Genomic DNA, 18,243 nt, shown 5'->3' with positions numbered 1-18,243 from the left:
CCCTCTCCTTCTGCACTGACCTGGGGGTCTGCAGGGTTGGTTCTCTCACATATTCTCACTCCTTTCTCCCAGCTGCTGTTGCACAGCAGGTTTTTTTCCCCTTCTTAAACATGTTATCCCAGAGGCACTACCACTATCGCTGATGGGCTCGGCCTTGGCCAGCAGCGGGTCCATCTTGGAGCCAGTTGGCACTGGCTCGGTTGGACACAGGGGAAGCTTTCAGCAGCTTCTCACAGAAGCCACTCCTGTAGCCTCCCTGCTACCAAAACTTTGGCACACAAACCCACTCCTGCCCTCCCAAAAGCAAGACCAGGTCCACAGGAAAAGGTGATAGCCTCTGTTGGACCCACTGCTGCAGTAAAAGCAGATAGAGGAGTTTTGGGGCCACTGGTGTCCCGCAGGCCACTCGGCAGCCACCCCTGCCCCATGCTGCACAGCAGCATGGAGAAGGGCTTGGCCCAAAGTCTGCCCGGTTTTTCCAACTGCATCCCTTGTTCCAATCAGGAATACCACCTCTCCCTACAAACCTTTCATCACTTGTGATACCTCCCCACAGAGATGACATGAGAGGCATGACAGTGAAAGAAATTATCAAAGAACACCATCATCAGGATTTTTGGCAGCTGACCTATCATTCCCAATGTAGGCACAGCAGACACTGCTCTGAAGCACTGACGGGCTCATGGCTGCATAGCAGCCCACGTGGGGCGAGGTGTCCTCAGCAAGCAGGGATCCAGTGCAAAGAAATCAGTGCTAGGAAAAAAAAGACTTCCCCCCCAAGGTGTCTGACCTGGGGTAGCGAATGTGAGCTAGCCTAACAGAGCAGACACCATCATCCAAATTTTAACTTGGTTAAGTAACCGGCATCCAGCCCACCAGATGAAGCTAACCCCAGGTTATCTGGACTTCACAGCTGTTCAACCCAAGGTTATTCCTCTTGGGTTGGGGTCGATGTGCTCTAATAGAGCTCCAGTGCTGTGCTTGCAGAAACAGTATGTTTCTGTTAACCAGGAGTTAATGCTGTAGCATGGTGCTTTCTCTTGCATTTTTGGGTTTCTGTTGCTATCACACTTCTGCCTTGCTGAGATGTTTGTGTCAACCAACGCCTGAAAATTTGGCACTGAAGTGGTACTGTGTTGCATTGTTTTCTTACTGTATAGCTCATGATCCCTCCCGTTCCTCACAAATCGCAGTAATCATAAGGGCTGCAAAGCCTCAAAGCCAAAAGCAGCTTTGCGATATTTATCCCACCTTCTTGTTTGACATGTCATAGTTGATGTTGTAGCCATGATGGAAGTGGCAGTGAAGGCAAGCCCAGAGAATGAGAGGAGGATGAAATTCGGTACTCGGGAGCACAAAAACTGCTGTAAGTCAGGGTGGGTCTCATGTCAACCATGAGAATCTGCGGTGGGAGACGTCAGGAGGGAGGTCAGATCTGGCTATGGCTTTGCAAACTACAAAGTTCCTACTGCATTTCCATTTTGCAGAAATCAAGTTTCATCCAGATGCAGTTCACTGGAAAATCCAAATTTCAGCAAGAAACCTGGATACACAGTGTCCAATTTGTTCCTTCTCTGCTGAAGCATCCATGAATGAAACAAAACTGTTGCCATGGGTTTTACATTGGTTTTATTTGTTTGCTTATGCTCCCAGAAGAGCTAAATGTATTTGGCAGATTGAGACAGGTGTGGTGAGCAGAGGGCTAGAGATCACCCATGCCCCAGAGCTAAATAAAAGTGAGGAAATGTTCTCCACTAAGCAACCTCAGGTCCCCACGTGCTGCTCTCCGGTAGCATCCTTGCCGCTGTCCTCCTTAATCTCTTCCTACAGATAGAAACAGGCAGGAGAGTTCCTCTCTTGGAATAACTTTCCATCCAGGGCAGAGTCTTTGCAACATGGCGCTATTCAAATTAAACCACAAATCTTCTCTTCTAGGGAAAACACTCTGCTGTCTTCCCAAACCTGTTCTGGTTTTCTTTTGCCGTTTTGGCACCATTAGCCTTCTGCAAGTGCTAGCACACACACAGAGATAATACTGTTAATTTTATTGTGCTTGGAAAGGCACAGAACAGCCTAAACTCAGCCAAATGCTTGGCTTTGCCTTTTCCCTATCATATAATATCCTTTTGTATAGAGCTCTGCATGGCAACTCATTTATATTAAATCTTACTAGTTAAGGGAGGGGGGAAAGGGGAGCAATCAATAGTTAACTTGCCAAAGAGATCTGAAGTCAATAGCCTCCTGTTTTCCTGCGAGCAGGGCTGGTGTCACAGCTCGTGTGGGCGCAGGCTGCCTGTTGCCTGGGCAGGGTGAGCGCGCCATGAAGCTCACTGCTCTGCAACCCAAAAGTCGTCCAGGAGATAGAAACCCAGGGAGAGGATGGTGCGGGCCAGCCAAGTGCCTGCAGAGCACTTTGCAGTCAGCTGCTGCCTTGTGGCTCTCTGGGAACCGCGAGCATCTCCAGGCTGTTGGTCGTGGCTGTGAGTCGGAAACACAAAACGTTTGTAGCCCTTGGGGTTACTGGGAACAGCAGAACTGGAGGTGAGCGTGCACTTCCACAGCTGTAAGAACAGGGGCTTTCCAAAAAAAAGGGGTGCTTTTTATTTAAGCTGCAGGTGAGGAGCTGCTCTTCAGACACTAATTTCTTGTGCAGATTCTCACGTGACAGTCCCGGAGCCGCTTCCCCAGCCCCCAGCAGCGGCTCACTGGGGCTCACTGGGAGCAGCTGACAAGGCGGGTGCACGTTGCAGCATCAGGAGTCCCCGGTCAATGCTGAAAATGCTGCTGAGCCTGTGCCCAGCGGTGGCATGTGGGTGTCACTTCAGTGGGACTGAGGGCCATCGTCCCAAAGGGGGGGACACCAGGTCAGACAGGGGCCTTGGGGAGGGCTGGAGGCCACTTCCCACCGCAGCCCTCACCTACCCCTGGGAGATCACCCCCAGGGGGAGAGATGGACAGAGAAAGCAAACATTTGTTCACCAATCAACTGACCAAGATTCTTTAAATGAGCAGATCCCTTCTCTGCGCACAGTTTTTAATTCAAGCATGGTGCAGAAAAAAATTGATTTGTTTTTCTCAGGCCAATTCCCTTCTGTCTAATAGGTCTGTTGTAAACGCCAATTTTACTGTCATTTACACTGTGCCCATCTGAGCTATTTTATCAATAGTTAAATAAGAATACTTTAAAGTAATGTGATTTTTTATTTGAATTCCAATTTATGTTCAGATGGTTTGACACAAATCTAGTAAGGAAGGCTCACTATTTTCATAGACCAAATTAAATTATATGTTATATAGCCACACGAGTAAATATGTTATATAATTGGATAAATAAATACTTGTGATTAGATACAGTATCTCATTCTTACCTACATGTAATAGCAAGGCTAGTGGAAGTATTGTACAAATCACTGTGCTTTAAATAGTTAGCAGTCTACAAAAATCGACCTGAAAGACAATAGGCAAGAACAAGCACCAAAAATAAGGCTAAACCTAGTTATTTGAACCAATACTTCCTGCTTGCCAGTTCAAGTGCGATTCAAATCAGCTTAGAGTCATTTTCACTTAAGCCAGTGCATCTGGGCAGAGAGGTCAAAGCGTAATTAGTTGTGCAGAAGATGGTGGTGGTGGATAAAAGGTGATGATGGACCCTGCTGGTGGGATGGATGATGGGGATGAGGTTGGGGATGAACAATGGGGATGGACAATGGGGATGTGCCAGCAGTTACAGGGCACAGTTAAAGCCTGCAGAGCCGAAACTGGTACCTGGACAACCAAATGGTTGAAATTGTCCATTTGCAGGGAGTTTGAGAGGGACCAATGATCTCGGTTCATGTTGTCAGACAACACTTTCCTCCTGCCTGTGGAAGAGAAAGTCAGTTCTTTTTAAGCTGATAAACACAGCCCAGCTGGGACCCAATTTGTTGTTTGGATATTGCAGGCTGAGAGACAGACCGGAGTCCTGGCATGTTTTAAAGAAATTATGGCTCCCTCATGCAGCTAAATTAGTAATAGATAGCACACGCCTGCGATTGAAACCAAAGAAGGCTAATGGTAATCATTCCTCTCTTCCACCCACCCTCTTTTTTACCCACATTTTGCTTTGGATTGACCTGCACTACTTTTTAAGTGTTTCCACTGTTTTTTCTCTTCTGAACAACCTCCCCCTCCTTCCCACAACTCCTGCAACATGACTTTATAGTAAAAGGACATGCTAAAAACTAGAGCTGCTGAACATATATAGACATTTATTAAACCAAGACAGTGAGATAACAATCCTGAAACTAAGCACAAGACGCCGGCTTTCCTCTTTCTGCCAGCACCAAAATTATTCACCAAATTAGTGTTTGCTAGATTCTCGCATGGAGGAAAGGCAGCTAGGGAGATGTAAGATTTATTTTTTCAAAGTATGGATGTCAGTCTAAATAATAGTTTCTATATGATAGGAACTGACTCAAAACCAGCAGGCTGTGCCGATAGAAATGGGGTATTTACCAGGAGAGCGATGTGGAATATACCACCCCCAGCAGCCACCTTTAAGCTAAAATGTGGGCACTAGAGGCCAAAGCTGAGGGTATTTCCAAGAAAAGTTCTCTAACAATTTCCCCTCCTCCTCCTCATTTCACTTTGACAGCAATTACTGGATTTGATTTGGTTTTTCATGTCAGCTTTGACTCCCACTGCACCTCATCCAACAGCTTTTTCCTCCATGTGCAGCAGATGAAATTCCATTCCCATTTGAAAGGAAAAGCTCTCTGACCTGTGGGTTGCTGGGAAGCCCCATCTCCTTCTCCCTCCTGTGTAGGGCTGATGTGGCCTCATGACAGCAATTGCTTCATGGCTTGCAGATTCCTGGGTATACCCACAGTGTCTATCTATGCCAGATCAGTATGCCATTCATATTACATTTGCCATATCTAGTACTTTAATGAGTGCTGATAATATCAGTCATCATTTTTTCTAGCTCTTAAAGCAACAGAAAATTTTTTAGTATACCCAGGCCCACAAGCTATGAAGTATGTGATAAAAGGGCTTAATAGACAAGAAAAAAAGCCGCCGTTGTTCGGAGTGTAACCAGGTATCTATAGCATGTCTAAGCCCCTCCCTGGTCAGCAATTCATTTTAGTTCTCCCTTCTGTGTGACAGCCTGTCACGTGAAAACACAAGATGCTCTTCAAAGCTTATGTGACCTTTAGAGGTTCAGCCCAAAGCAGTTTGGCTATCTGGCACACAAGGCACTTGCCATAAGATGGAATAACAACAATAACCAAGCTTCTGTAGGGCTGTCATCTGTCGATCCCAAATCAGGGAAAGCAGCACAGAGAAGGAGGGAGGCTGAAAGGCCGCACCTGAGCTTGCACTGCAGCACTGAGGCTAAGTCACACCTTCGCCAAGTCATGGAGGGGACGGAGATCGGGGCAAAGGAGGCAGCCTGGCGGGAAGGGGGTTTAGTGGGAACACGATTCATCATGTATCTTTGGATAAAGAGTGGGGGGCCCCAGAAGCCACTGGGACTACACGAGCCAGGGTGTCTCTTCAATGAGAAGACACTGTGTAAAGAATTTGGTCTAAATTCACATCTAACTCAGAACAAAGTAACCAAAACCAGAAATGGCTAACTAGGGATTAAGCAGGGGTCAAGCAAAAAGAGAAGAAACTCAGCTTAATGAGGAAGACAAAGAAAAGTGAAGCTATAGTGGCAAGAAAACCATGACCTTCAAGAGGCATTTTTCATGAACTGAAGGGAAAGCCTAGACTTTTTCCTAGTCTTCACGGAGCTGTTCAGACAGTGGGCTAGGCTGGGCTTTGCTGCAGTGTGCTCGAGGAGCCAGAAGATTTATTTTACTGGCTATGCTTAGAAAACACAGCACATTGTCAAAGCATCAAAAAGCTGCTTGTGCTCATCTGTTCCTGTGCTCCTGCCCTCGAAACATCCCCTGTGCTTCTGTGGGGGATGATATTCGATAATTCAGAAATGGGCTGTTGTTTAGCAGAGAATGTAACCAAAAGCATTTGGGGCTCAGAAATTAATTGCTACGCTGGCCAGAGCGGGCAAATCCTGCTGCAGCAGCCTGCAAGCCAGCAAAGCTCCTCTGCTCCACACGAGGTGAGGCATGGGAGGGAGCGGCTGTGTCCCTGGCTTGGGACGGAGGATTTCCCCTCCCCGGCTGCTCTGTCGGTGGAAGAAACGTGACCCTCCTCCGGCAGGATGGTGTGGCAGCGGGGCTCCATATTTCAAACGGCAGGGGTTAAGCAAAGTGACCAATTTCCTTGGACTAATTGAGCATGCAATCTGCCTGCTTGTAAAGCCTGTATTTGGCCAGGAAGATTTATTACTTTTAGCAATGATGAATGTCCAAGAGCAGTGAGGGCAGACCTGAGCTGCAGTTCATTAACTTTAAGTGGGATGATGTTGAAAAACCATTTCTATTTTTGGTTACTTTGTTCTGAGCTAACTGAGAATTTAGACCTACTTCTGTAATAAAGTGCTCAGGGCGTCCAGTGAATCTTGCTCTCTGTGGCAGATACTAAACCTGTAGGGTTTTGTCCTTATCCTGATGAGTAAGCAGTTTTAGCTGGTCCTGAGAGGCTATGAAATGATAGAAGACTGCTCTGTACAGGAGTTTGAAGTTAAGCCTCCATCTATCTCCGAAGCAGACACTGAAATAGAGGACTGACATGCCTTTGTCATTGGGTTTCAGAATAACACCTCTTTATTATCTTCATCTTCTCCTCAGAAATTCATCATCAGTTCAGTGCTTTGTCTGTGCTACTGAATGGCCACGTCCATCACAGGGGTATGGTGGCACCCCCTACCTTTCCTTAGATCTGCTTTAAAATCAGTTGCTCTGTTTGTATAGGATGGAAAGTGCAATGCAATACTCCTTACGCTGAAAAGTGCTGGACACTTTACTGTCTAATGTAACATCTGTCCCCCTCCACATTCATTATTTGCAAATACTCTCCTTTTCTCCCTTTCCTTGGGAGAATATCCATTAGTCACTGTAGCTGTGAAGCCCCAGAGCACGGCCTGCCTTCTTTTCTCCCCAGCAATACTTGTGCTTAATGTCATACTTGTACAAAACACCCCATGTCCCTGCACTACAAGACCATACTGGTCCTCTAGAAATTGTCAGCGAGTGTTTGATGCTGAGAGATTATTTTGTTATAAATCATTGCCAGAGGTGGCTGTGGCCTGTAAAAAATACTTTTGTGTTGCTCTCTTTACAGCTGTGTGTAGACTGAAAATGCCTGTGTAGCTGTGTTTCCACAATAAATATTGTCTTGCATGCTACCAGTGTCAGCAGTGTCGACTGCTCCAGATTGCATCATATGCATTGTGGCTCTGCCACACCTTACAGCCAACCGCAAACCTTTCTCGATCTATATGTCACCCGTTAGCCTCTATGAACCCTGGGCCATGGGCAATCAACCTGCAATGCTGTATGCAAGGAGTCCACTGCCCAGGGTAACCAACCCGGAAGCTGCAAAGCTAATGAATTTGCCTCTGAGGCTTAATTGTAAGAAAAGTAATTAATCTTGCTGGGTTTCACTCATCATCAAGCAAACTTTTGCTGATGAAGAAGAAAACTGCTGAGCATTCCAGTTCACTCCCCAAGTCAGCCTCTCCCTTTTGGACTTTGTGGGTAATTGGCACATCATCACTATCCCATTTACTACAGATTCCCCCAGAGGCAACAGTGAAAAGCATGCATAGATGTCAGCAAGGGAAGGGGGATTTGCAGCTCATACTTTCACTCCCACTCCCAAAGAAGTTCCAGTTTTTCTTAGTGTCCTGATTTTGCTCAGATGTGGTGAGAGGCAAAAAAAAACCCAAAAAAACACACCAACCAGAAAACCTGTAAGGGAAGGAGGAATGTGCAAAACAGCTGTCAGAAGGTTTCACAGCAGTTGTGTATGAGATGTTCACCCAGCCCTGCCACTGAGCCAGTATGAGTCAGGGATGAATCTAGCTCCGGTCCAGGTATGGTCTAAGCCTCAGCAAGGGGGCAAGAGATGAAGATACCAAAGACAGACAACATTGGGCATAATCTCAAATCACTTCAGGCACCTGGCCTGAGGCATCTATTTTAGTTTGAGATAAATTGCTCTCTTGAGCAATTGTCTGTTATATGGGGACCCTACACTGGCTGGGAGAGAAGTAGCCACCACTGCAAGATGCCCTTTGCAAACTTATCAGTGAGCTGACAGACTTTCAGAGAAATGCTGAGGAGCCGTCTGGAGAGCTGTGAGCGAGAGCAGGGCTGGCAAGGATCAGCAGGGCACCAGAGTGTCAGCCCTAAACAGGCAGCAAGCAGGCTCAGAGCCATGCAAAGAGCTGCCTAGCTACGTAAGGGCAGTCCTAGCTGGTCTGGCAGACCATAATTCAGTCCCACCAGTGGCACTCCCAGCACCCAGGTTTCTGATGGGAGCCATTCACTGAGATCTGGTTAGTGCATTTTAGTTGCCTTTCAAGGACCAGAGTTTATTCCCTTAAAGGCTTATTGCTGCGATTCTTCTGGCTTGCTGCACAAGGGCAAGCAATCCAGTTCTGGGAAACATGCATGGGTGGAGAATGTGTATGATTTTGGTTGGTCGAGGGAGCAAAAGAAGCTGATGCAACACAAACATTAACACAAAGGGGAAAGAGAAAGATTGGAAAACAGATAAAGAAATCCATGAGTCAAACAAGAGACACTCAGATGGCTACATTTGTTCTGCTCATTGTAAGTATTTTCTCACAGAAAGTACTTTACTCCTCCTAAGAGGAGCACAAAGGCTGATCCCTTATGCTTCGATCTCAGAATCACTCCTTGAAATGCAGAAGTTTTAGCAAACTTTAAAATCCACACAGCAAAATGTCCATGTTTTACCTGAATTAAAACATATTTTTGAATTACCTAGTTTGATTTACCTCTGTATATGGTAACAAAATGCATAGAAGATACTTTATTATACACACATTAAAATATTAAAACTCTATGCAACGGGGCTAGAGTTCAAATGTCGAAACACTATCAAAAACAACCCTCCTCCTCAGTATCTAGTGGAGTGAACCGAGAAGGATGTGATTGTGAGAAAAGCCTTTTGCACCTCTACCGGCTATTTGGAGTGAGAAGCATTTCCATTCACTGTCAATGAATAGACCAAATTAGAAACACTGATTTTAGATTTCTTGCTTGTCTCAAAAGCTTTAAATGGCAGAAAAAATCTGCTTCCCAATAGGAGTCGTAAAGGACTTCTTTAGTGGATTGAGCTTTGATATCCCAGCAGACTCTAAAAAGAGGAAGTAATTTCCAAAATTATGTCAGCTGTACACTGCAGCCAGGATTGGGTACGAGCCAAAAGCACGACGCAGGTCCACAACACCCAGGGGGAGAAGTGGGCATGGGGAGGGTGGCAGCCCAGGCTACACTGTGCTACAAACCGTGGAGCTCGTCTCTGCATGCAGGGCAGAGGGAAGTGTGCAGCAGCAGCAGAAAATGAGCTGTGGCCCAAGCCATAGTACGTGTTGTCAATAAAACAATGTTTTATCTGTTTAACTTGAGCTGCCTTTTCTTTATTTTTAAATATCAAAGGTGGGTTTTTTCCAGTTTATTTTAGAATAACTGTAATCAACAAAATCAAAGGCAAAGTAAACTTGTAATCGCTCGCTGCACCGTCTTTTGTAATTTTTGATGGAGTTAGATGAAACTCAGTGTAAGTAAAATCAGTTCAACCTTCTTGAGAAAACAAGACTTGACAAGAGCAAAACTAATTTAAACTGTGCACCGGTGTCATCCAATGCAGCACCTGTGGCAGCTGTGGCCTGGTAGAGGTGTCTCTGCAAAAATGAACCAGATTTGGAGCTTCAAATCTTGTTATGTAGTGCCATCTTGAGGTTTTGTGAAACAGAAAGTGGTGTCTTCAAGGCTGCATATAGTTTTGTCTGGTTGCAGTTCGAGCAGTTCGTTCTTCAGGGTGCATGATCAGGTGCATTCCACTGTGTTTGTGAACCGGGGAAGATGGGGCTGGACTCACCCGGCTGGAGCACACCGGCCCGTTCCCCGCTCCGTGGTGGCATCAACTCTTTGAAAAACCTTTCCTAGAAAAAGTTCACCTCTCCAGCATTTAAAACCCCCAGCGACAGACATCACGCGGGCATTGCAGATGAGCTTGAGGGCCACAGCACATGGCTGCTCCTCTTCTCTGAGGAGACACAAACCCGTATCTCATCCCCTGCCCGGTCGTGACAATGTCTGCCCTTCCTGAGAGGCGGCGAAGCACAGGGCTGGTGCCCTGGATGCAAACTGCCGCCTCAGTCACAGCTGCTCTGAAAATTGTGGTTTTACAGCTTCGATGCCTGGTGCCTGCACCTCTGCCAAAACGGGCTTGTCCCTGCAGCACCAGTGGAGGCCGGTTGCTCAGGGCTGAGGGATTTTGCGGGGATATTTGTGTCACGATGGAGCAGCAGTCACCCTGTGCCTGGTTTTGGGCCGCCATGGCTGGCCGGCCATGAGGCCAGAAAGGATAGGGAGCAGGATGGGAGTCACAGGCCGGAGCAAAAATCAGGCAGTAAAGGAAGGTTTAGAGGAGTAGCATGAAGGATGTGGGCGCTTCACCACATGGAGGGGGGACGGTGGGGACACCAGGCAGCCAGGAGGCATCGAGGAGGGGCAGCATTGCCTCACCACAGCACCGCCTCACCACAGCACCTCATCTGCCACACTGTGCCTGTAAAGACAAGGGGTGGTTGGGTCTTGGGGTGAGAATCGGGGGCCTGAGGAAAGGGGTGTGGGGGACTGCCCTGGCAGCGGGGACACCCGGAGAGGGGATCCCGGGGCGGGGGGGCGGCGGGTCCCCCGCGGCGCCAGTGTGTGCGCGGGGACGCGCTCGGTGAACTCGAGGTGCCCAGCTCTCCCGGGGGAGGAATCTCTGGGGGAGACGGGTCCGCGCTCGGACGCGCGCCTCCGGGGCGGCTCGGCCGTTTCCGTGAACGCTCGTGGCTTTCCGGCCTCCTCGGCCCCGCTCGCGCGCCCGGCGGGGGCGGGGGCAGGGGTGGGGGTTAAGGAGGGCGCGCGCGCCCCCCCTCCCCCCCCCAGCCCCGCTCGGTGCTTTCCGCGCGGGCTGCCCCGGGCGGAAGCGCCGTTCGCGCCTTCCCGCGGCCGTTCGGCTCTTTCCGCCTCCCCTCCGGGGCGCTTCGTTCGTTTCCGCGGCCGCTCGGCTCTTTCCGCGGGGGCCGGCGGCGCGCTCGGCCGTTCCCGCCGCCTGCCGGGCGCTCGGCGTTTTCCGTGAGCGCTCGGCGTTTTCCGTGCGGGCCGCGGCGCGCTCGGCGCTTGCTCCCTGGCTGGCGCTCCTCAGTCGGCCGCTGCCTGCCTGTCGCCGGGCTGGGAGCGCCTGTGTGTGTGTGAGTGACGCGGCGGAGGTGTAGTTTGACGCGGTGTGTTACGTGGGGGAGAGAATAAAACTGCGGCGAGATCCTAGGCGCGAACGAAAGCAGTGACGGAGCAGCCTGGTAACCGGTAAGAGGAGGAAGGCGCCCAGCAAACAGGGGCGGGGGGGAGGGAAGGAAATGGAGCCCGGCGGGGACCAGGGGAGCCGCCGGGCGGCAGGACGCGGGGGCCCGGCCTTGCACCGCCCGCGGGAGGGGCGCCCGCTTTAAAGATGGAGCCGAGCCCTGCAACATCCCCGCCGCCGCCGCGCCGCGAACAAAGGATAATGGCGGATGGGAGCCGGCCCCGGCGGCGGCGGCGGCCGCCACGGCCGGGCGGCGGCGGCGGCGGCGGCGACTCTGGCGGCAGCCAGCGGCGGCGCTCACCGCGGCGGGGAAGGGGGATCGCGCCCCCCGGCCCCATGAGGAGGCGGCGGAGGAAGACGACGAGGGGGGAGCGGCGGCGGCGGCGGGGGGCGGCCGCGCACCCACCCGCGCCCCCCTCCGCGGCGGGGCGCCCCCTCCCCTCCCCGCGCCGCCCCTCCGTGAGCGCTGCAGCTCGCTTCCCCGCCGCCGCGCGCCCCGCTTCCTCCCCCCGGCGCCGCCCGCCTCGGTCGGCGGCGGCCCCGGGCGCGGCCTCCCGGCCGGCGCGGCTCCGCCGGGCTCCGGGGACGCGGGGCCGGCCGTGGCGGCGGGGCGGGCGGGCAGCCCTCCTGCGGGGCCGCCGGGCCCCCCGCTCCGCGCCCGGAGAGTTTCACTTCCCCGGTGACCCGAGTGCGCTGTATAAATAAATAAACAAACTCTTGCCGTGATGGAAACGAGAACGTGGGGGTGCTCCCAGGCTCTGTATCACGCTCCTGGGCTCTGTAACGAGAAGTTTTTAATAAAATCTGTGCGCAGAAGCTCAGGCCAGCGCTTGGTCTGGTGGTTTACTTTTATTTGCAGCGTGGGGCACGGCCGTCCGCAGGAGGCTGTGGAAGGGGCAATGGTACTCGGTCACCCAACACCGCGCTCCGGGGAGATAGCGGAGGGAAGAGCTTTAAGCCCCGTGCGCAGATCGCGTAACAGATACGGTTCCCTTTTGCTGCGTTCTTCCTTTCCTGTTAGTATTTTTAACCCAAAGTGAACTTGAGCCTGGCCGTGGCTGGCAAATCTCGGTTTGGGATTTGCTTTTGCCAGTTCTCCACAGACTCGTAGGTGCTGCACAGCAAGCAGGATTTGACCTCTAGCCCTGCTTTAATAGCAAATGTCAACTCAGATGCCTTTTCCACCTTACACCAGCCTTGCCTTGCTGCAGCTGTGGGGCTTTTTTCCCCATTTTGTTGTCTAGAATAGAAGACATTATTTTGACTTTATTTCTACTTTCAAAACCTGGATACCTGCATTTTTGTGTACAGGAATAAGTAAAAATGACGTGGCAATCTTAAAAAACTTATTTTAACCAAAGATTATTACACCTCTGCAGTGTATAGAAGGATAAAAACTTTATATAGGTCATATGGCTTTTCTTCCCCAAAACATATATTTTTTTAAAAATCTTTTTTTGTTTTCTTCTCCATCTTAAATGGTGAAATGCCTGCACATAATCTGCTTCTGGAATAACACCTCTCATGATTTTTTTTTTTTCCTGGGGTTAGAAGCACGTTTCCTGTTTCTTAAATAAAGAACCAGAGACTTATTTAGGAATATTGGATATCTCTGTTTAGTCCCATTGTGACCACCAAACGCTATTTCAGAGTACAGGAGTTTTGAGACTCTACTTGCTTCCTTTCCCTGTATCAACAAATGCGGATTTTTACAGTAAAATGTGAAGTCACTGCAATATGTTTTTATTCAAGATGGGTATTTGTGATTCGCATGTGTAGATAAGCCTGTCCTTCCTTGTATGTGAATTTGTTTTCTGTCACTTCTACCACTTCTTTTGAAATGAAGGTCGAAGGTGCTCTACATCACTTCACTCCGAATAATACCAACACGAGAAGAGGGTTTCTAAAGTTGTAATTGATTAATAGACATCTGAGGACTTCAGTAAGCAATGTAGCTGTTGATAGTGATTAAAAAGAGAGTGTAGTCATTGGTGTATTTCATTCATTCTTGGTTTGATGGAATATGCACTTCATTTTAAATACAAAAATGCGACAGTAAATCCTTGCTGCTTGTTTTTTGTAGCTTTAGAAACACATTTTATTTTACTCTATTTCATAGTAGAGTGGAAAACTCTCAGATCCCTACTTTCTAACACAGATCTCGGCGTTTCCTCACCAGCTTTGTATCCTAACACATCAGAGAAAAGGGAACAGAGAGGTGGTTGTGTATTTGCTAAGCATCAATTACAGGTGACCTAAAATGAAATATTTACATGTAGGAAAGAAGAGTGTAATAATTTTTAATGCTTCAGATTCATTGATAGAACATCAATGTTTAGATTAGTACTCTCAGCTTTGTGTCTGGATCTGCAATAAATGGTCTGCATCTGATCTATATATGTATTATATTTTCTTACATACTTTTGGTGATAAGGGTGTCTGCTACCCTGGGTGAAAAAAAGAACCAAAGATCTGAAAGGGGAGAGGGGTCTGCTGGTACAGAAAATTTAGAAACGTCTCATTTAGACTGTCAAGTCATCAATCTGTCTGTTTCCTGGAAGCCTACACCAGTGTAGCTATTGCTGGTACTGATGTCAAATATAAAATATTCTGTAGTAGCTGATCTTATTCTGGAAAGTAGCTGTTCTGCTGCAGTAACAAGCAAACAGCCTCTTCTTCTTGCCTAAGTGCAGCTACAGCTCTGTAGGTGAAGATTTTGATAGCAGACAAGGCCCTGACTAGGAATTTCTGTTGACGCCCTTTTGAAACAAATGGGATATTCACACTTCACCTCTATTTTCAGATCTCTGGAAGCAAGTGGAGATCAGTTACTCATGCCACACTTCTCAAGGTTTTTGTGCAGTGAGAAGGCTGTGCTAGCTTTCTGCCACTAATCGAAAGTTAGTTTCGGGGGACATGACAGTAATCCTCATCTACAGAAACGACCCTACTGAATTCAGTTTGAGCTCTCTGGTGCCCTACCTACATACAGTTGGAAGTTTCGTGACAGGGCAGTGATTTTTCTCTGAATCAAAAATTGTGTTGCCTCATCTGCAGTCTGTGTGGTCATATTTCATGGTGATTATGAAAACCTGAGCAGTCTGCGGTTAACAATCTTTGTACATCACCCAGCATGAAGGCATTGATACCTATTTTATTCTTCAAAACTTTCAGATCACATGGTTGTACCACAATTAAAAAGGTGAGTGAGAACAAATAAGGCACCTTCCATGTTTCTAAAACAGCCTTGTCAGCTGTGCAGGAGATGAAGATGTGCCAGGGTCTAGTTGATCTTTTACATGAAAAAGCATTTGAAAACGGACAAGGATCTTCCCATTTCATGCTGCTGCTGTTTTTTTCTGGCAGTGCTAGATTCAGAGTATCTTATGTGAAGTGGAGAGAATAGAAAACTGTGGTGAAAGGGCCTCTTGAAGGGGAGAGGGTAAGGAATTTGGAGGAAGTGTGTTCCTGTTTGGATGCATGTATATGTTTTATGTATATGTAAAACATATATACATACATACAAGTTTAAAGCAGCACTGATGCTTGTTAGGTACTCTCAAGGAGTTTTTAAGGAAAGTGCATAGGTACAGGGTTTCTTTTACCGCTCAAGATAATAAGCACACCTATTTTTCTTCTGAGAGTATTGTGAGATCTGATGTTTGTCATAAATCAAGCCCATTAGGTGAAAGATGGAAAAATAGTTCCAGAGGTAGGAGAGTCCTGCTAATTGCTGTTCTGGATTTCATTACTTTTCCATTGGTCTCTGACACAAGACTACACTAGCTACTTTAGCTGCAGGAAGCCTTATAATGAACTATTTTGAAGCTACTTTCATGCAGGAAACTGAAACAAAAAAGTCTACCCTTGATGTCTTCACACTTTTTAGAGGGGAGAGTTCAAGTGATGTGTATAAATCTCTGATCCTCTAAGTGTTGTTCAGCGATAGCTTGTTTGGTCGATGAGGTTATCAGCAAAACTTTTTTCCCTGCATTTGGAAGAACTGTAAAGCTGGGTTGTATTTTCCTTTTTTGGCAGAAACTTTTTCAGACAGCTTTCTAAACTTAGAAAAGAGCAGGTTCATTTCTTGAGCAGACTCAAAAAAAAAAAAGTAGCCTGAGAAACCCAAGAATTTCTGAAGTTTATCTACTGCTGATGGACTGAAACTATAGTTCTGCATACATTTTTTTTACAGTAATATTGGCTGAAGCATCCTCCACATCTGGTAATTTGCTAACGTCTTCTCCATTGCACTGGCACAAATGTTTAGGCTACTGCATGGTAGACCTGACTGGGGAAATGATGCAGCAGTGTGAGAGGTGGGGAGCCTGATTATTTTTCACCTGGATCATTCCCTCTCATTCCCTCCTCTGGTTGCTGCATGGCTGCACAGTAGCTGTACCAGCATAATCAGGGGAAGGGATGGGACTAGAATGAGCAGGAAGAAAGATAAGGGCAGCTCAAACAGCAGTGCTGCTAAATGAGAAAATGCGGCCTACATAAAAGTTTTTAATTATTGCTGTGTTTATAACTGAGCTGGATAGCATAGATCCTGGTGTGGCTCTTCTTGCTGCAGCACTGGATCCTTTAGCTAAGTTTAAGTTTTTATGTGTGCTAGATATGAGCAAATGAACATGAGCAGAAGCTGTTCCCATACTTTAATACATGTATACATACTGTTTGTTTTGCTACTTATTTACTTGGCTTTAACACCTTTTGTGTGGTTTTTTTTTAACAACTATTATGTTCACTTTCTCAGTCCTGTTCTCACGTGTTTTGTTCTAACCTCCTGTCACTGTTCTCTGCAGCTCTTCGCTGCAATCTTCTTAATCATCTCTCCAGCAACTCTGCAACCTCCTGTGACATTTTGGCTCCAATATTACATGCATTTTTCTGATAGCTGCTACTCTAAATCTTCTCTCGTTCTCTACTGCTATTCCGATACCAGTTGGATTTTACTTTCCCTTGCACCTTTCCTAGGGCTTGAATGTAAAATCTCTTCTCATCTAGCTTATCTTTTATACCCCACAGAATAATGGATGAGAAGCTTTATTTTCTTGCTTTTTTCTGATGATTCTTCCTCTGGCTCTGTGTAGCTGGCCCGGCCTCAAACTCTGCTGGTGCCTGTCTGTTCCTCCAAGTGACATGCAGTATAAACAGGGTTTGTAAATTTACACCTTTGTAAATTGTAGAGAGCTTTCTTTTGAAAGAAAAAAAAAAAAAGCCTAGGGCATGTAGGACCCCTGCACCTCTTTATGAAACTCATCCAAATTTTTCTCGTTTGTGCTGATAGGAAAATTCTGGGAGATACCAAGGGAGGGAAGATCTGACAAAGGGCACTGTGTACTAACACCACAGCATAATACCAACAGAAGAAGTCTGTTGCTGTGGTTTCATCTGAGCTGATAAAACTGTATGTGGCTCCCAAGAGACAGACATCTTGCTCCTTCCTTCTGCTCCTGGTTGTGTGGTGTTCAGCCATCCCTTATGTTGGTTGTGGTGTTGACTGTATGTAAAATCTAATGAGTCAGTTCAAATCACTAACCAAGGAGAAAACCATGCTTTTTTGTTAGGTTAGTTTTCTTGTGCTTGAGTGAGCTGAATCAGTTTGTGATTGAGATGCCGTTAGCACCAACACTGGTGCAAATTCGCAGGGAGACTGTAGGGGAAGGAAGGAGGGGGACACAACTTTCTCCCTTCATCAGCAGAGAGCTGGGCCAGCAGACCCATCTTGGGGAACTGCCGTACATCCATGATTTGGAGTGAAAGAAGGAAGTGTCGGGCTCTGTCCATGGTGATCAGAGCCACATTAGTTTGTCTTTGCAGCTAGGAAAGCTAGAACACAGTAAGTGTCTCAGCTGAAGGAAAAAAAACCTGAGAGTTTCCCTCTTTTGAAAGCCTGGTGACACCTGTGTGGTTGAACTAGCTACTCTGTAGCAGCAGCAGGTTTCAGTCTTCTCAAGAGGTTGGATCAGTGTAACTCTTAGGTCCCTTTCTTTATGAGAAGCCCAGTCAGATGGGGACAATTACATACAACATTTCTTCAACCAAGCCCAAGTTGAAAGATGAAGCTCCAGAAGGGGCCCAGGTCCAACACCTTGCTGTAGATCCTGTCAGTTGGCCTAAGGCACCTGGGCCTACAACCTATGCTCGCTTTAGTTTCACTGTTACTGCAAACTGATAGATGCCTTGGCTGGTCTTCCTGATTTTAAAATAATAATTGTGGCTGAAACTACTAGCATGAAAGTTGTAACATAAGGCTAATGTGGACTGTATGACCAGTGCACGTTATTGTGGGCTGGGTAGAGGAAGAAGTATGTTACCTGCTGCAAACAACTGCTTTGTCAGTGATGTGGCTGTTTGAAAAATGTGTCTCTGTGCCCAATCCTCAGAAAGCTAATGTTGACTATATAAAAAATAATCCTGTTTCCAGCCTCCCACTCTTAAAACAATAACAATCAAATTACAGAACATAGATGTTTTCTTTTCTCCAGCATCTTTGTTGACTTCCTGCAGTCTTACAACACCTATATCCATGATTTGATCTACTTTGCTTTCATTGGCAGGCCTGGCTGCAGCAGGGTGGATTCTGCTCCATCTTTCCTGTTCCTGCCCCTGTGCCAGTAGCACTGATATGGCTGTCTGTGAGGCAGTGATGTGAACTGGATTGGAGAACTGGTCCAAGATAAAAAGTTGCATTTTCTGGTCTGCCTGTAGTGCAAATTGGTTGCCCAGTCCCATTTACTA

General features: G+C 47.4%; 1 protein-coding gene across 3 annotated transcripts in view; it reads left to right on the top strand.

Moving 5' to 3' along the window:
• The first annotated feature begins 10,825 nt into the window (after nucleotides 1-10,825).
• The window catches only part of CREB1 (cAMP responsive element binding protein 1), a 41,996-nt gene continuing 34,578 nt past the window's right edge, over nucleotides 10,826-18,243 (top strand). For 2 of the 3 annotated variants that reach the window (XM_075028199.1, XM_075028197.1), the window contains exon 1: nucleotides 10,828-11,501. The gene's annotated coding sequence lies outside the window, so the exon portion shown is untranslated. Of the gene's footprint in view, nucleotides 11,502-18,243 lie in introns of all 3 variants that reach the window. The other variant, XM_075028198.1, reaches the window with a different exon arrangement.

Source organism: Buteo buteo, chromosome 5, assembly GCF_964188355.1.
Source record: "Buteo buteo chromosome 5, bButBut1.hap1.1, whole genome shotgun sequence".
Lineage (NCBI taxonomy): Eukaryota > Metazoa > Chordata > Aves > Accipitriformes > Accipitridae > Buteo > Buteo buteo.
This window is presented reverse-complemented; position numbering and strand designations above follow the sequence as displayed.